Source organism: Seriola dumerili, unplaced genomic scaffold (assembly GCF_002260705.1).
Source record: "Seriola dumerili isolate Sdu_G_001 unplaced genomic scaffold, Sdu_1.0 BDQW01000449.1, whole genome shotgun sequence".
Classification (NCBI taxonomy): Eukaryota; Metazoa; Chordata; class Actinopteri; order Carangiformes; family Carangidae; genus Seriola; species Seriola dumerili.
The window spans coordinates 7,757,728-7,776,602 of record NW_019174704.1 but is presented as its reverse complement, the minus strand read 5'-3'; the positions used below and the strand labels follow the sequence as shown (position 1 = coordinate 7,776,602).

At 37.1% G+C, this 18,875-nt stretch overlaps 1 protein-coding gene across 1 annotated transcript in view; it reads right to left on the bottom strand.

The window, feature by feature from the left end:
* LOC111234344 (neuronal PAS domain-containing protein 2-like) overlaps window positions 1–14,869 on the bottom strand; it is a 40,730-nt gene extending 25,861 nt beyond the window's left edge. The window contains exon 1 of the mRNA XM_022762371.1: window positions 14,719–14,869. The gene's annotated coding sequence lies outside the window, so the exon portion shown is untranslated. The remainder of the gene's footprint in view (window positions 1–14,718) is intronic.
* Window positions 14,870–18,875: the final 4,006 nt, after the last annotated feature.

Here is an 18,875-nt window from a genome sequence, read left to right as displayed (position 1 = left end):
GCAATATGTTACACTAGAAAGTCAAACCAGTAAGAACACAACGTGTTAAGTATGAAAGGCTTTAATTTTGAGGAGTAGCACATGTGTTAGAACTAGTGTTGGAACTGTCCTAGAATTTCTTTTTTTTATGATTGATATTGATATGGCATTCATGTATCTGTTCATGTTCAAGGGTTTAACCTGAGCCATGCCATACAACAAAGACAGCAATCATATCACATCCATTCAGGGTTAGGAGAGTACAGCTGTGGTATCGGATCAGTACTCAGTATGGGCCGATACACAAGTTCAGGTATCAGAATCGGGAAGGAAAAAAGTGGTGCTGGAACATCTCTACTGTATTTAATTGCTTTTGCCAATTCTTCCCCTTTTTAGTAAATAGTTTACATTGAAACAAGACAAGGAGTCTACAGCTCTGTGAGGCTACATATTGGTGCTTTGAGCTAAATGCTGACATGCTCACAATGACAATGCTAACATGCTGATGTTTAGGAGGTATTATGCTCAACATGTTCACCATCAAATGTTAGCATGTAACATGCTAACATTTAGTTAATTAGCATGAAACCCAAAGTACAGCTGAGGCTGATGGGAATGTCATTAAATTTGTAGAAATTTGTTCATAAACCAAAGCACGGGCCAAATAAAAATTTGGCCTGATGACACTTGATGAAAAGATAAGTTAGAATAATTTATACTGCGGGAGGGATGAATGTCTGCATCAAATTTCATTGTTGAAATATTTCAGTCTGGACCAAAGTGGTGGATGACAGTGCCATCCATAAAGCCACAGCTAACAAGCACATGTGGAGAGTGACATACAGTATAACACTGGTCCAAAGTCTGTTTCAAACCAAAAATATCACTAAACTGTACATGGTATAACTCTTATGACACTGATCCATCAGGACACCAGCTGCTAAGCTGTTTGTAACTCGTGATAATCACTAAAGGATTTTTCCCTCTGGCCTGTATTGACTTAGTTATATCTAACAAATTTTGACAAGGAATGTGTACTTCAGTTATAGATTTTGATATTTTAGACAAAGCCTTAGTGCTGAGTGTCACAACTCAGTTTGTGGCTCTTATTTTGATGCTGCATCTCACAATTTCCTTTTCTTTCAATCCTGGACATTCAGGTTGCAAAGTAGAGTTTCCCTAATAGATGGTCTTGTGATAAAGGCCACTTGTCATATGAGTGAAGAGTACAGACAAAAGAGCACATGAGAACCGACTGCTTTGACAGGTCAGTCTGCAACATCAGAAAACCTTTAGTGCATGTTCTCAGTTAGACAAATGGAGACTCTCATGATGGAGATGGTGAGCAATGGCCTGCGAGTACCAACGGCCTGTTTGAACATTTTTCGCAATCAATAAAGTTGTCAAAGTTGTAAGATGTAATATAAAGAAATATGAAATACTGTGGCTACAGTACAATCTGAGCTGCACAAAATTCTTTATTTTGTGTTCTACATTTTTTATTGCCATATTCTTAAAATAGACAGATTTTATCATTAAGATAGCAACTATCAAACTAACAAAAGAAAATTTGTTGCAAATCAGACAGACACCAGTCTGTGGACATGTGATTTGAAGTCAAGTCAAAGCAAACCAAATGGCTGCCTCTGGCTCTGCCAGTCCTCCTTATTCAATGTTTTATGATTAAAATTACTCTCCAAGAGACCATGAGCTTGAGACACACAGCTGAGACAATGATAGATATACAGACCACTTGTCTCAATGGCCATCTTCATGTAATGAGTCACACTTTCCCACAGCCGATTCAGACTGCAGCTGTTGCAGAAGTCCAGATTTTGACGACTGATCTGGCTTACGATATTGTACCATTATGATATAATTTTAACCATCTTGTGAGAAATGGTGTCACAGAAGCACAGCCAGTCTCTCTGGTCCTCCAGTGACTTATACCACACAAACTAAATGACCACATCTTTGTGCTCAATTGAGTGGTAAATCTTTTGTACTGAGATGATAACATTTAAAAACTGTGACTGCAGGTACAGTGGCATCTCTTGCACACAGTCATTAACACTTAACATGTGCTTTGTATTTAGATATGTGTTTATCATGAAAGCGATGGCTAATCAATCAAATTGTCTGCTGAGCGTCTAACAAAGCAGCCACAATATGCTTCTTATAGAAAGGTAAAAGCAGAGATTCATCATATTGGAGTTTATGAACTAAATAACAGTAAATCACATAGGACATAAAATCCTTGTTCTGCACCTCTGTATTGGTTGAAACTTTCAAACATGTTACATTTCAGACAGACTCAACACAGTGAGGCCACCAGGCACCACAGAGGCCCCCAACTACACTGGCCAAATTCAATTCCCCACGTTGGCCCTTTCTGTGTGGAGCTCCCACTGTGTATCACACTGGTGTTCCAGTTTCTGTCATGTCTGCAAGACATGAAAGTCAGGTGGATGACAGACACTGAGTTAGTAGGTAGGGCTGGGCAAAACCAAATGGCAATAATTTTCTTTTCAGTAACTATGGTAACTTATAGGTGATAGCTGATAAAATTAACACTACATATAACCATCAGGAACAATAAATTATTGTTACTGTACCCTCCAAAATGAGGAAATTGCTGGTAAAAGTAATCCAATCAAATCAACTATACGGTAATTGTTTGGCTATTATAAAAGTGATTCAACTCAGAATGAGACACTATGCGAAATATGCTGTCAACCAGAGTAAACTAGTATTAAATTAGTACTGATGCACGTGTCATTATGTCTGCAACTGCGTGTTTCTATTAACGCTTTTTCTACCATCAGCAGCAACCATGGGGGTCAACCAAAGCAAGTCATTTGCATCCTAGTTTTTGGCCTCATTTTAAAGCCAAGCTTTCAGAGTTAAATGTTGATATAAATAATAGTGATCTTTTATGTTTCAATCAAGAATGATCACTTAAAAAGGTTTTGTGTAGCAGAGTTTTCAGTTTTGTATGGGGTACTCTACTATATCACTACCAACATTTATTCAGTCTGCACAGCTGAAGAAATTAAAACTACCACTGATTTTTCTTTATTTACATTAATAAATACAAGCAAATTTGTATTTTTTGTAATGTAAATCCATGTTTACTTTGCACGGTTAAAATGTTTTCATTTAGCTAGATCTATTAAATTAAATGGGGGCTTTTAAGTGTGGAGTTTGCATGAATGGGTGGATATTATAATGGACCTTAATGGTTTCTTGAGGCTTCAGTAATCAGAAAGTGTCAGAAAAAATGTCAACACTACAGCCCATTCCCTTGCAGTTTGATAACTATAAAGAGATATCTAAAAAAAAAAGCTATAACAAGAACAATCCATAACTCACACTAAAATTCATTTTACTGTGCAATAGCAAAGTGATCTTATATGAACACAACAGTGAGAACAAAAACAGCATGAGGGCACATGTAATGTACATTTTAATGTATGTATAGTTTAATCTACTAAATAAGAAATAAACTTTCTATTCAATAAGAAAGTATAAATGTTTTCAACCTCTGTACCATCATTTGAACACAGCTTTGATCATAAAGATACATAAAGTATGAAGTGAGATAACAAGGTCTGTCTTGGTTTATATTGCTATCAGATCTCGAAAACCACAAGCCAACATTGAGGAACTGTGGTTTACAAGAGCTTGAAAAGTAATCAGTTCTATTTATACATAACATTTGATACAGATGGGTGCAATAGACTGTGTGTCACATAAATGAAAAAAGACAAAAAAAAAAAAACATAGATGAATAAGTGATGCAGGAGTTGAAAACTCCTGAAACAGCGTATAATTAGGCCACAGAGAGACATTGTGGCTCCACATGGAGATGAGAGGTAACTGTCTAAAAACTGACCTTCAACACACAGAAATCATGCAACATGATGTCAATAAACTGCACACAGCACATTCGTATTTACCAACCTGTCTAGTCTGTGATTGCTTTACACCAAAGGATACTAAAAGGATGAGAAAGGCAAAGGTTCTACAGAAAGTTAGTTCATGTTAGCAACTCATTCACAATAGTTCCTGCAAAGTAACGGTAACATATTTGCATTGTCTCTTAATAGTTTCTGTTTTTGCAATCAATTCTTTTTCCCTCAAGCTCCAATAATGCATACATAATGCTTAGTCAGCCACAGAGGGCATTAATGTTCTTCAACAGCCTGATCAATTCTGAAGTTCTTAACTCAACAATTTATAGCACAAATACCTTCTACTGTGTAACTGACAAATTATTTCCTTTGGGCCAACAGAGCAAATCTAAAGACTGTGAGATTTAACATGGATGGGCTTCTCTACTGCAGCCAAACTTTGTGGCTTGCAAAGATAAGACTGGTATATTTTATCCATGCTAGCAGCATGGCTTTAAGGATGACAGTGTTGGTCTGTCGGTCAGTTAAACTATTTGGTCCACATTTGATCAGGATTCCCAGATGATGTATCCTGTTCACATATGTGGCTTTGAGTGAAATGTCACAACAACTATACTGGATGAATGGCTATGGCTAAGTGAGCTGAGTACTCATGTTCCCCTCAGGATAGATTGTAATAGTTATCAAAACTCATGCCAAAATGACCTTTCATCCAGCACCATCATCAGCTAAAATTTTTGCTAAAAAGATTTGTCCAACACTTTGCTTTATGAACACATATCTGCAAACTAATGACACCCATATAGGCTGCATCTGTACTTTGTGCTTAGTCCAAATTAGCAATTTTTTGCATGCATACACAGAAAACTAAGATGGTGAACATGGTAAACATTAAACCTATAGAACATAAGCATGTTAGCATTGTCTTTGTGAGCATGTTAGCATGCTGACATTAGGATTTTGCTCAAAGCACTGCTTTGCCAAAGTGCAGTTTCACATGCAAGTCTTGTTAAATAAATATCTCACCTAATATGATGTACCTCTAAAGTTGCAAGCTAAAGTGATATCTCAGAGTAACTCAGATGGGTTTATTGACATATTGATGCAGGGTCAGTTGCTGCTTGTTATTTAACAAAAATGAATTAATGCCAATAGAAAATACATACACAAGTTGGTGCTAAACAATGCTGAGGAAGTGAACAATGCCAGAATGATGATATAGGATCATTCTGAACTAAACTGCTATGCGAGCAACCAACAAGTGTGAGACATCTAAGATTCATAAAGATCTCCCACATTTTACTGCATTATTCACCATCCGCCTACATAGAGATTAGTTCCGCTCTTTTATGTAGGTCATGCTATTGGATAATGAGATGACATTTAGTGCTGATAAGCAGGCCTCACTACATAATAAATGCTTAGTGTTGGGTTCTTTACATCCTGTACCTTTGTCCAGACTGCTCGCCTTTACATCAGTGAAAAACTGGATTATTTTGATAATCACTCAGACATTAAGCCATATTGCCTCTAGCTACATCTGTGATACTGGTATTGATGATGTCATCGTAGCCCTCTGCTGAGGCACTGACTGTCATTAATTAGACTGTGGCACTGCTGTTCACTCTGTGTTCCCATGGTAACAATGTGTGGTGTCTATTTTCCCCCAACCATGGCAACTATGTCCATTAAGCCACTGGTTTCCATTTTCTTCAGGTCTAGGATATTTTTCATACACAAAACCCATTTGTTAGTCTGATGAATATTAATAAAGTTTCTGGCTGTATGCTTTCATCATTGTAACAACCTATACTCACTCTCAATACATTGTAACAGCAGTGATGACTATTTAATGCTGGGTTTAAAGATAGGCTAAAGAGATGGTTTACTTGGTAACTAACTGTTTTTTCATAAATAAAACCCAAAAAAAAAGACTCACTGTTGTAGCTTTGAATTAATAATCCCTGTGTTTGATATTAGATAACATTGGATATAAAAAAAATCTCAAATGAATACTGTAATTCACAGCTTAGAATGATATAGATGTCAAAGATGTAAGATAGCTGAAGCCTTATTTTAGATAATTGGCAATAATAAATACATGAAAAAAACTTTTAAGATTTCCTTATTTAGGGTAAGACTGATGTCACTAAATGTTTCAAACATTTGAGCTTCGTCCTCTCTCAGAAAGATAAGAACATCACATCAGCCTTAGATGTTCCACCTGCAGTAACTGAAGAAAATCACCTTATCACAGGAAATGGTGGCTCATTTCTGCATAACCACTCTTCTGTCCATTCACACTGTTGGTTGGCTTGAAGTTACACAATGTTCTACTCAAGGACATTTTGTACCACATAATTCAGTATAGATGGAGAACCACTGGCTACGACTGCGGACCTTATCCAACAGCAGAGCAAGGAAATTGGAAAGAAATCACAGAATGGACTATTTGGGGCATTTCTCACTCCAAACAGCATTTTCTTCCATAGAACAGCCAATAGAAAAAAGGCACTGGTCAGTTAAGAAACAAATCATTGTGCCCCTCATGAGCTGTGCTTTCCCATAAGCGTTGTCCATCTCAACTAAGCAGCAGCTTCACACTAATCCCCCCTTGGGCAACAGCTGAACCCTTGCACTGACTGAGCTCTACCCGCTGGACAATCCTGTCACAATAGAGCCTAACACATCCTCACCTGCTGTGCACTAAGGGAAAAACACATGCCCTTTCACCATGCTCTTTATAACTGCATCTGTGTAAACAACCTGCAAGATACTGAATCAATCACTCATTGAAAAATTACTATTTGAATAATCAATGAATCATTTGAATAAACGATCAAGCAAAAATACCACTGATACAACTATTAAGTATTTTTACATTTCATCTTAACAAACCTGGCTCATTGGTATTTTGAAGAAATTACTCCTATTACTCCTATATCCTGAACTCCTATTAAAATGTGATGAAAATCATTGGAGATTTTAGACATTTTATACACTAAATAAACACTGTTTTATAACTAATAACTGATTAATTCAGCTTATAATTTTAGTGTGCAGTAAGCTCATTCCTGCTCAGTCTAACTGTACATTTTATGTAGGTTTTTTTTCAGTCATTCTGTGTTTGCTTTTTACACTTACTCAACACCATTTGTCAATGATTTTGATGATACTTTTCCCAAAGTGCCTTGTAATTATACATTCACCACACAGCACCACCTCACAGTGGGTGGCCACATCCTTTCAATGAGTAACAAACATCCTTTCACCAGGTAGATCTACTCTCAAATTTCCTTATAATTATATTCTTTCAACAATTCTAAATGAATTACGAAATTATTTCAGGCCTTTTATTGTCTGATGCTGCTCAGGAAAAGATGCAATTACCTAAGGCAGTGTGTGGGCAAATATGTGGGTCACAATTCTAGGGCACGGGTGGAAAGGGCAATGCAGCTATTTCTTTGTACCACTGTCTCAAACTCAGATTGTAGGTAAAATCTTTGATTACATTATTGTGGAAGGGTATTGATTCTTTTAAAATTCCACCCAAAGAAACATTTTGAGCTGATAGCCAGAATAATATCATCATTATGAATTCATCAGTGAGCATCTGTAAAACCACAAGCAGCCACTCTCTTATGCACAGGCTCTGAACCCAAATAGCCTTCCACAAGCAGTCCATGGAAAAAATGACCTTATGTCTCCATTCCTATCTATTGCTATTTCATTTTCCTTGTTATGAAACGCTGCCGTCCATATTTCCAGAGCTTCCTCCTGAAAGCACACAAATCTCTGTTGTTCAATTCAGGTTATTCTTAATAGCAGTTCAGCTTGTAGTGAAAAACTTTCATCTCTTTTAGGGAACAGGTAGATAAACAGCTGAATACTGAATTGCACTATGACCAAATATCCATTCTGTCTAACTTTTCATCCACAGAGACCAAAAGTACAGAACTGTAGACATTTTCCATTTCCAGATAAAAGAGCATTTGACAAATAAAGTGACAAATGACAACTACCATTAATTCTTCATATTCTTTCTTGGTAATTTACATTTAAGTTTAACTACAGGACACAAATCCAGCTGTAGATGATCTTTCTTTCACCTTTTCACAGAAAGAAAATATTGTGCACATAATCACAATTGATGTCATATTAAGAAAGTGGGTTGATAGCATCTACATTTTTAATGATAAAAAACTGGTTCATTAGTCATCTGGAAAAAAAAAATCACACACACTAGTTTTCAGAGTCACTGAGTGTTGACACACTGATGCCTGATTAAAGTACAATGATATACAGCTAATTCTGATGCTTAAAAAGACAATCTCTGTGAGTGGAATTATGTGCACACATTATTCGGGATAACAGCTCATACCAACAGCAAAGCAGATTTGTCTAGTGAGTGTAGAACTCATGCTTCACTGTGACAATGATTCATGATTCGTTCACCCTGCTGAAGCACCCTTGAGCAAACCTTTAAATCACCTCCAGCTCTGTCAAAGACCCTGTCAAAGAACTCACTGTAGATAGAGGAACAGATTTTCTCTGGAGATTTCCAAAAAGTATCACACATTTTTGGGGGCTCTTAAAAGATACATATCATATTAATATTTAAAGTACTGCAATATAAATCACAGAAATCCTGAGGGAAACAGAAGACGTATCCACTACACTGTACATGCCAAAGAATGCAGGTTGTAGTATCAGTATGTCTTCAGCTAAATGTAAGTAACTGACATTTCCTCATGTTTTCAGGACTCAGCCTGAAAATAAAACTCAAGTATCACTGTGGTATATGAACTCCCCATCTCTATGGCACTATAATGACCAGGTCTTGCCTCTTGACATCACAGATTGCAGATGACCTACTCAACATCAAAAGGACTGAGGAATCTGTTTTGGGAGTGCTCTTTTCATTTCAGCTTCAAACCTGACATGCCCGTTTATGGTCTTTTGCTCTGTTGTGTATTTTACTCCACGAAAACAAACCGTGGTGTAATGCACATGCAGCCAACACCCTGAGCTAAAGATCTAAATCACATCTAGGTCACACACAGGGGCTGGGCCCACACATATTGTGAAACCTTTTTTTTTTCCTCATCTGAAACACAAAGTGTCGACACACCTGATTCTTGACAGTGACCTTTTGTCGTGAAAGAAAAATAAAAGCTGAACCCCAAGTCCTTTGAATCAGCTATATTAAACAGAGAGGGTGTCCAGAAAAAAGCGTTGACTCACTGACAGGAGAAAAAAAAATGATGAATGATGAGATTTCACCTGATACTTAATGAACCTCATTTATGTTGAAGAGATAGTCACGTCTTTGAATAGAGAGAACTACCTTAAAAGCCACTTAATTTCAGGTCACAGTCATAAATTTTGCTGAATGGATATCCTGGTCTATTACAGCAGCATCTTTTGAAAAGGTTTCACACAGATGTTTATTTCATGTAATGCCACTCATTTCATGCCATGAATAAAAAGGGAAGAATCAAATTCACATGATGTGAGCTGGAGAAAGGGAACTTAAAAAAAAATAATAATAAAAGCAGCTAAATGTCTAAATCATGCCACAGTGGATCCGAGCCTGAAGCGACTGAGGACAATAACTGTGTGCTTTGGAGCAAGAGATCAGCAGCAAGGACGATGACGTCTGTAGAGGCAGTTATATAACCAGAGTTGAACATTTTGTCTGTCATAGTTACAAGGTTAAAGAGGGTGACATGAATACCAGTCATAGTCTCAAGAGTCATGTGTTACATAGTTTCACTGGCCAAATGTAGCCAATCTCACAAAGGCAGGCATCAGTGCAGTATGGAGCAAATAAGAGTGTCCGTGTTGTCTCTTTAGACAAAAGTAAGAAAAAAGATCAGCACACTATGGTAATAGCCCCCAGAAATTCAATAAAATGGCAACGTTTCAATCTGAGAGGATCTTTGTCAGGCCCTGTAGCCATGGAGATCACAATCAGCCGTGTGTGGCCTGACAAAGATCCTCTCAGATCGAAACGTTGCCATTTTTATCAAATTTCTAGGAGCCATTACCACAGTGTGCTGATCTTTTTTCTTACTTTTGTCTCTAGCTTCACCTTTTTGATCCAGCACCTGTGAAAAAGCTTATGGATGTGCATGCTTCACACCCTATTTGTCCATAGTGTCTCTTTAGACAACTTTCCTCTCTCAAGGCCTCAAAGGCTCCTGCAAAAATCTCCTTAATCGATATTCACCAGCTTTTCAGTATTCAAAAAAATGTGACAAGGCATCTCAGGCCTATAATCCAGACAATTCTAAATATTCACACTATAGTAAGGATGACACAGTAAGTTGTAGTGAAGATACCGGTTTGAATCAACAAAGCTGATCAACATTTCCGAACCGAGTGTGGCCTAAATGCTTTGGTTTTCAACACATTCTACCATACAGATGGATATAAAACAATACATAATGTATTAACAGAAATTTGATCTACAATAATTTTATAGGTTTTGTTTGTATGCCAGAACATCTATAAATACAAACACAAATTCATATGTAAAACATAGAAATGATAATATAATATTCGTACTAAATTGCAAATCATTCAAGGACTATATAACTTCCTCATTCCTCCCTCATGAAACCCACCACACAGCTCATCTAAGTATCTCAATGTGCTTTCTCTTTGTGTGTTTAATTCTTCAAGAGGTACATAATGTCTTTTATTCATCTTTGAAGTGGACTGGAGACTGTTGCTTTCAGAAGAAGAATAAGCCCACTAGCAATAAAGGAGGTAAACACTCATCTACCACCAAAAGGTTGCGCGAGATTGCTCTTTGATTTATATAAGCAATTCTTACTTTAAAAGCTAAACGACTGCTTTGGACTATATGCTATTGGAACATCAATACAGAATTTTATGCCAGCTCTGCATTTATTTGATCTTGTTTAAACTAAAAAATGATACTATGAACACTAACTTTATTGTACTTCCATTACAAAATCCTGCCATAGCATACTTTTTATAATGAATTTATTGAAGGTAGCAATACTTTTTCCATTGTATTTCAATCTCCTATGTGTATAATGTACAGTATATTATCATATAATGTTTGGTTAACATTTCACATTAACCCCCATTTTTGGGGGTGAGCTGATACCCAATAAAAAAGCGATAATTTAAGTGTCTACTGTATAACTTTCTCACAATCATTCAGGAAATGTTTGTATGTGTTATGTATAAAGTCTAGGAAGTGAGGAGTAATGTTAGGCATGACATTAATTATGTTGTCTTCACCAGAAACTGAAAGGCTAATATGCATGTTTACACTTTCATCAATGATTCACAGTTTTTTTGTCAATTTGAACAGATTTGGACATACAGGCAAAATATATGTTAGTTATATTATATAAGTCTCTTTTTCTAGAGTGAATAATAATAACCATCAACAAAATATTCTCCACAGAACAACATAACACCTACTATAGCCAACTAAATGTATATGCAAAGGGTGGGACAGAGGGCATACAAAACACTTGAAACATCAGGAACTATTGTTACAGGCTGTTAAGGAGCATTGAACTCTAGTCTGGTTCTGATGAATATCACAAATACTTTAAATGCCTGTTTAATATAGTCAGAGTGCCGGTTTCTCATTTCTCTCAGCTTTTTCTATTTTATTACCTACTATAAAATGTTTTTGCTGTTGCTCTGTCTAACTAAGCATGCATCTAATGTCTAGGTCAGGTATCTCTTCTATATGGGACGACACATCTCTCCGGCACAAAACTGGATATTTAAGTTTTCATTTTTTTTCAAGCCTGCAGTTTTCTGTACAGTTTCAATTTTAAATGGAGCCATATGAAAGTCATGTGATTATTAAAAAAATAAAACAAAGGGATAAAAAACAATGTAAGAGAATATGCCACAACATCAAGTTTGTTATTCCCAAGCGTAACTATTGTCATAGCCAGGTGTGAAAAACAGCAGCAACCATAAAGGTTATATGGTGCCATACAGGAAGCAAGTACCAAGCAAGAAACATGAGAGTTTCCATGTATGAGACTAATTCTTCCACCATGAATCAAAAGATTTATAACATTTTTGAGAAACAAACTCAAAGATTTGTTTCTAAAAGAGAAAAAAACACTGGTGTCAATTTGAATAAGTACAATGTGAATACTGACACAATGTTAACGACAACAATGGGCTGCTCACACACAAAGGGATGAGACCACTTATGCTTAAGGTAGACAGGGTTTAGTAATTTGCAACCTGTGACGTTAGATTTCACTCCATTTCATGTGTGTTTGTGATGAATCAACATGGGCTGAACATTCAACATTCATTCTATGTGGAGCGTCACTCTGTTTTCTTAAAGAGACAGAGGGAAGAAATAATCCCTTTGCAGCTGCACAGACCTGCACCATTTGTGCATGCCCAGTCACACTAAGCAGCTCTAGCAATATTCAGACTAGCATTCAGTTTAAGCTTGCAGGACATGGCCCACTAACCTACTTTCCCCACAACATGCTCTGTAACATCAGAGACGGAGCTGTGTGTCATCAGTTAACTAACCTTCACCACAGCATAGTTTCAGCAAAAACATACAAAAACCCAGACACAGCACTGCTTAAGCCAAAAAAGAATACCAATGATCACAGTTGTGTCCCAAAAAAGAAATCCCCATAAGGCCTCTTGCTCAATTTACTCTTAAAGGTGAAATATAATGCTGTAAACTGATATTCTTTGCATTTAAATCTGCAGTGGAGTAGAGTAAAATTAAAAAACAAGGACATGAAGAAAGTAAATGCCACAAAGAACAAGGAATAAAAGGGAGAAAATCAGAAATTGTCAAGAGGATTGTGATACTATTGAGTATAATAGTGACATGTCAATAAGTAGTAATGATGTATTAGTCATAATTATGAGAAGTCATAGTTATAAAAAATATGAGATACATCTAATGACAAACTCAAAATTATGAGTCAGAAAGTTTCTTTATATGACTTACAATGTTTCACATTAACTGCCAGGATTGCTGAGTGGCACCAGAACAATGCCTTAGGTTTTTCACATTCTCTGTGCACATGCAGTCTCATCAACATATATGTATTAGGTGCACCACACTATAAACGGGTAAACTTTACAACCTGATACCCACAAACTATTCTTCTGAGTTTCTAGGTTAACATAAAATACCAACAGCGACTGCATAGACAGTGCACCACAGACGCAGGTGCCTGCTCCCTCAACTAAACAAATTTAATAATTGTGATGGGATGACATATGACACTGACAGTAGGACTACTTGAAAAACTCTGGACTTCTGGACTCGACTGGACTGGACTGTGGGCTGATTGGTTGATTGAATTCCTGATTATGTCACATGGTTGTTGTAGCTATTCACAAAAACTGCAACATGATTGTTAAAAGATTAGTAATGTCTATAGTTCAGTAAATTTCGTTTATTGCCAAGACGGTGGCAAGTGGCGAAAAAAGGTGTCCACACAGTGAGTGAGGTAGCTGTCAATAGGGGGGAGTCCCAGTACAGAAAGGATAAGGAACATGATTGACCTCTGACATCTGTTTCATGGGGGTACACTTTATACCAAAATGGATTAAACCAATTTATCTAGCCCATGATATAAATGCAGATTATTAGATTTACTGTAGAGACAGGACAAAAAATTAGCTGAAAGGAGAAGAAGATAACATGAGTCATGAGGCTGGCCCAAATGTTTAGCAGCATGATATAAAAAGGAGCATATGGTGCTGAACACCCAAGTTCAGTCAGTCATGGAACAGCCCTTCCTGTCCCACTCAGCTGTCAGCACACATCCTCATCACTATTCATGTCTGCTGGGCCAACCTCGGCACTGACACAGCAAGCAAGCAAAATGGCTCAAGCCTCAACATGAGTATATGTAGATGGAGACACAGGATAATCATTTGGACACTGACATGACTTCCAAAACTCTTTTCAGCAACAGCCATTTGTTTTGGCTTCAGGTCCTTGAACAAAGTAGCACAGCTCCCATTGACTTGGCAACAGTCAGTCAGACATTAATATGTGTATAAAACCTGATTTTAATTAAACTAATTTGGAGAGGCCTAAGTAGCATTTTTTTCTCTTTATATCTCAGAGCACCTTGTGCATTACCCTGTCACATTTAGGCCATATAGGCCTAAGGGTTTCGGTCATATTTTACTCTCCTCAAATCATACAATATGTATTAATTTTTCAGATGTAATAATGTGCCTGGACTGAATATACCCCAAACCAACAGCTGGTTTCCATGCAGCTATGTCAACACATACTAAGCTCCATCGCAGCCCAACAACGCTTCATTAATAGGGTCCAGCTTCAATTAGTTGCCACACAGCTTCACACAATATTAATACCAGAGAAAATGTCATCCTCTTAAAATACACTCAATGGCAGACAGTGGTCCGTTACAGTGGTGCTTGTCTAAATAAAGTTTATTGTAATTTAACCTGCCAAAAAATATTATGTACCTGTGGGTAACGGTCATTTAAACATTATTTTAATATTGGCTAACTGTAAAAGCTTGCATTAGCTAGTTAGTGGGAGACAAACTGAATGTCATCCACTGATGAAACATGTCTATTTTTGAACAGCTGCTTTATTTATTGTGAAGCAAAGTAAACTAAGTAAAGACTGTGGGATAGAAACAACTTTAATTAAACTGTTTTCCTTTCATACGCGATAAGGAGTTTGTTAGTGTTAGCTAACGTTAAGCTACATATAACCGTCACAGGTAACGAAACGAACGTTGTGGACTGAACCGTTAGCTCGGATTAAAAAAAGATGGAAAGTTACCTTATTCTGTGGAATACGGTTTAGACGAATCCAGACGCACACATGTGGGAAAAGGGGCTTTAACCGGCAAATACCCCCGACGTCCTACATTCCAAAAAGTTACCCAGAGATGAAACTGCACTGCCGACTCAGTGTGACTGCTACCGGTGTGCATAGGATTCCGCCTGTTGAGGGGGAGATCCTGATCCAGCCCAGCCCACATACACACCCCACGTCTTACATCTTCATTTGACCGAGCGATTATCAAGACGCTTCCCGTTCCCTGTCACTGACGAAGGCTGACTGAAGAGTTCTCTGCAGGCAGCGTGTGTCCAGAGTCAGAGTCCCGCCCACGAGCTATATACGACTATAAAGTTATGTGAGCTTGAGTGTGTGTTATAAGTGGGTTTAAATAATACTTCAAAATACCCTTTACATGAATAATAAATGACGAATATTTCTCTTTAAAAAAAGGTGCTTTATTCTAACCTTACCTGGCCATGTAAAGCTCAATAGGTTAAAGCACTGGACATGTTTCCTTACATGTGCAGTAGGCTACATTGATGTGTTGTGATTTGTGTGACTCATGCCATGCTGTGTGTCATACTCTCAAAGGCCGTGATATAGGCCATCACCACATGTTGGCACATGGGCCTGGATTTATAAAATCAATTCCGAAAATGTAAAGTCAAATGTGATGAGATGCATCAATACCCCAGGTTTAACATAATCCAACACACTCTGTAGCGCCACCCTTAGGTCACTCGATGCAATCCAGTGGTGGAAAGTGCTCAGATCCTTAAACTGCAATGAAAAATACTCCATCATAAATAAAGATCCTGCAGTAATAATCATACTTGCGTAAAAGTATTATCAACACAATGTACAAGGGATAATATTTGTGCATTTTATTTATTGGCAATATATTTATTGGATTGTTAAAACTAATGCATTCATGTGCAAGTAGCATTTTTGTGTTGTAGCTTGATGTATTGGATCTAATTTTATTTACTTTCTTTCTGTTGAGTAGTTTAATTTATAACAATCAGATTTTATACGTGATGCATTGTATGTTGATGTTGATTTTTTTTATCTGCAAGGTAACCAGTAAGTTGTTACAAATGTAGTGAAGTAAGAAGTACAATATGTCCTTTATAAATGGAGTGGAAGTATAAACTGGTGTGGCTGGGCCGTGGAAAAAAATTAGGTGCCACTGACCCCCTTTAATATCCCAGTAAAACCAGTTAGTCCACAGATCCCTTAATGATACGGATGACGAAAAAGGAAATGGACTGAGACAAGGATTTCCCCCAAGAATACAAATTTATTATTATTAAATATATTATATTCGCTGCTGCACCTACAGCACTCGCACAGGGACAGAAAAACATGCATTAGATCACAGCTGGGGTGCAAATTCTTGGGAGAAATGACCAATCAATGCCAGGAGGGCCAAAAGTGTACAGAGAAACTACTAAAAGAAAACACCTAATAAACCAAAGGCTAAGTGCAAAGCACTGTATCAAACACTAAAACTAAGTAAAACAGCTAACTAAACAGACAGTTAGACAAAACACAATAACTAAACTAACAAAATAACCAACAGAACAAACATGGAGCAGAGACAGCACTCTACAGGCTCACCAGGCAGCAGAGAGAGAGGGAGCAGCAGCATCAGGGTTAATATATATAGCCTTCCCCAAACAATTAAAACCAGGAAGTAGGTGTGACTATAAACCCTATGGTGACCTGGAAGGGATCTCCCACTACCTGCTACACTGGCATAGAATATACATTTTAAAGTACTTACTTAAGGTACATTACTGAAATATAATACTTAGGTACAGGTACTTTCCAGGGTGCACTAAAAATGCCAGCTTTCAGCTTTCATGAGCTGCATCATTACAATATGTTTTTTTCTGCTGTACTTGGGATATTGTGTGCGAGATAGACACCGATCAGCATGTTGTCACTATAGAGCATGTAAGAGAGCAGAACTGATTCAAAAGTTCAATCTTCCACAGTCCCCCACCTCAAAAAGCCCATATTTCTCAGGATGAACACATTATGTTGATCATTTGGAAAAGAAAATCACCAATAAGATGTCTCACATTGTTTCTTTAATTTCTCCATTACATTTTTATCTTTTACAATAGTCAGAGGTGAACAAGTTTTGACTGCTTACATACTATACATAATTAATTAAAGATTATAGAATATGTGTGAGGGCTTGTGAGTCAGCAAACTGTTGCATATAATTTTCCTTTAAAAAGAGAAAACAATTTTTCCCTTTCCCTCGCTAACACCGATTCATGCACAGGATACATGTTGTGTTGTGTGAGCTGAAATTAGTCTGATCCTTTTAGCAGCAGCCTGGATTGTTGATGCCACTGATCACTTCTGCATCTCTCAGACTCAGCTTTACCACACTATATCATAAGAGCTACTCACATAACTTCTCATTGCATGCAGGCAAGCACAGGGACTCTATTTTAAACTTGTGCAGGAGGTCTAAGAAGACTAAACCTGGTGTTTTTGCCTCCATTTTCATGCTCCAAAAAGCCTGAAAAAAATCAGATTTGTGGGTCCTTGAAAAAGAAGAATCGCACAAAGAGCAGGCTGTTTAGATTGAATACTAGTACAGTTTTGTGTGGGTGTGTGTAGCTCCAATCAGCAGTGAGAACAGGTAAGGGAGGACAGCTCTAAAAATGAGGAAATTTCTATTGAGGCTACAGGCACGTCTGCAGCCTTCAGTCAACAAAACATTTGTGATATGAGAAGCCAATGTACCATTTAACCAGATAAATGCTCTCCACGACTTACCTTCGAGTTTCTGCAGAGACACAATTGCCGCACAAGGTTATAGGTATTCAAAAACTATTTTGGAAAAAAATGTATATAAGCTAGGATTCGCACTTTGTGCTCAATATCTCACAATTTATTTTCTTCAGACAGAACATGACAGCTATAATTTCCTGATATGTGAAGCTTTATCACACACACACACACACACACACACACACACACACACACACACACACACACACACACACACACACACACACACACACACACACACTTTTTTGCCAGTGTCAGATAAGTACAAAAAAAAACATGAATCATAGAACATTTATTTTCAGTTTTCCAAATCACTAGTGACATCCCCTTGGTTGTTAGTCGAGACATGTTCTCAAGATTTCCATGACTACTTCTTCTGTTTAAGCAAATTAATGTCTATGAAAAAACAGTGAAAAAGTAGCTTTTTCAGTTGTTTTTACTTGTTCTGTCAGGTTGCAATTTTCAAGGAATTGATGGGTTTTGCAGTATGCAGGGTTCAACATCAGTGTAGTATCATACATTCGGAAGTGGTAAATGAACTTATGTGATTTTTAATCAATTATATACTATTATTATAAAGAATGTTCCATTTAAGTTTACAAGCATGGCTATTATGTGTGACCTATATTTGAATATACTGAAATTTCTACCTTGACAATGTGCAAACATAACATTTGTAGATTATAAAGCAAGCATGTCAGCGTTTTCTCAAACTGTATGAATAAATATCCATCCAGTAGTAAAACAAGACTAAAGACTACAAATGTTCCTCATGAGTTTTCTGTAACACTTTATTAGAATAATGTGGCAAGATCCAATATATAGAAGATCCATGCTGTTCAATTTCCCATATGAATCATGAAGTCCTATTCTAATAGATTAAACCACTGGAAATTTTGCAATGGTGATCTGGTTTCTGCTACTAAGCTTGGAGATGTATGATTTACCACTTCACAATATAACCTGCACCTTTTCTTTGTTACCAATAAGGTCGAGGAGGCCTCTTCCAAAATTAAACCCAGATGCTATCCCCAGAGCGACAGCCTCTAAATAACGCCCTAGTTCCAAACAGGAATGCAGTCTTTTTTGTTATTGTTTTCTTTCTTTTTTTAGACAATGGACTGATAGACCAGCTTTTTGTAAACTATCCATGTGTCCAACATATAAATAAGATTTCCCATTTGCCCAACAATTCCATGTTGTTATCTTTGGAGTTCATGTTTAAATGCATGTTTTTTCATTCAGAAGTTGACACTGGCTACCTACAAAACAAATACATTTGATTTGATAAATATTGAAACTTATTTCATCTTTTTAGCTCTTGAATTTTCCGGAAAAAA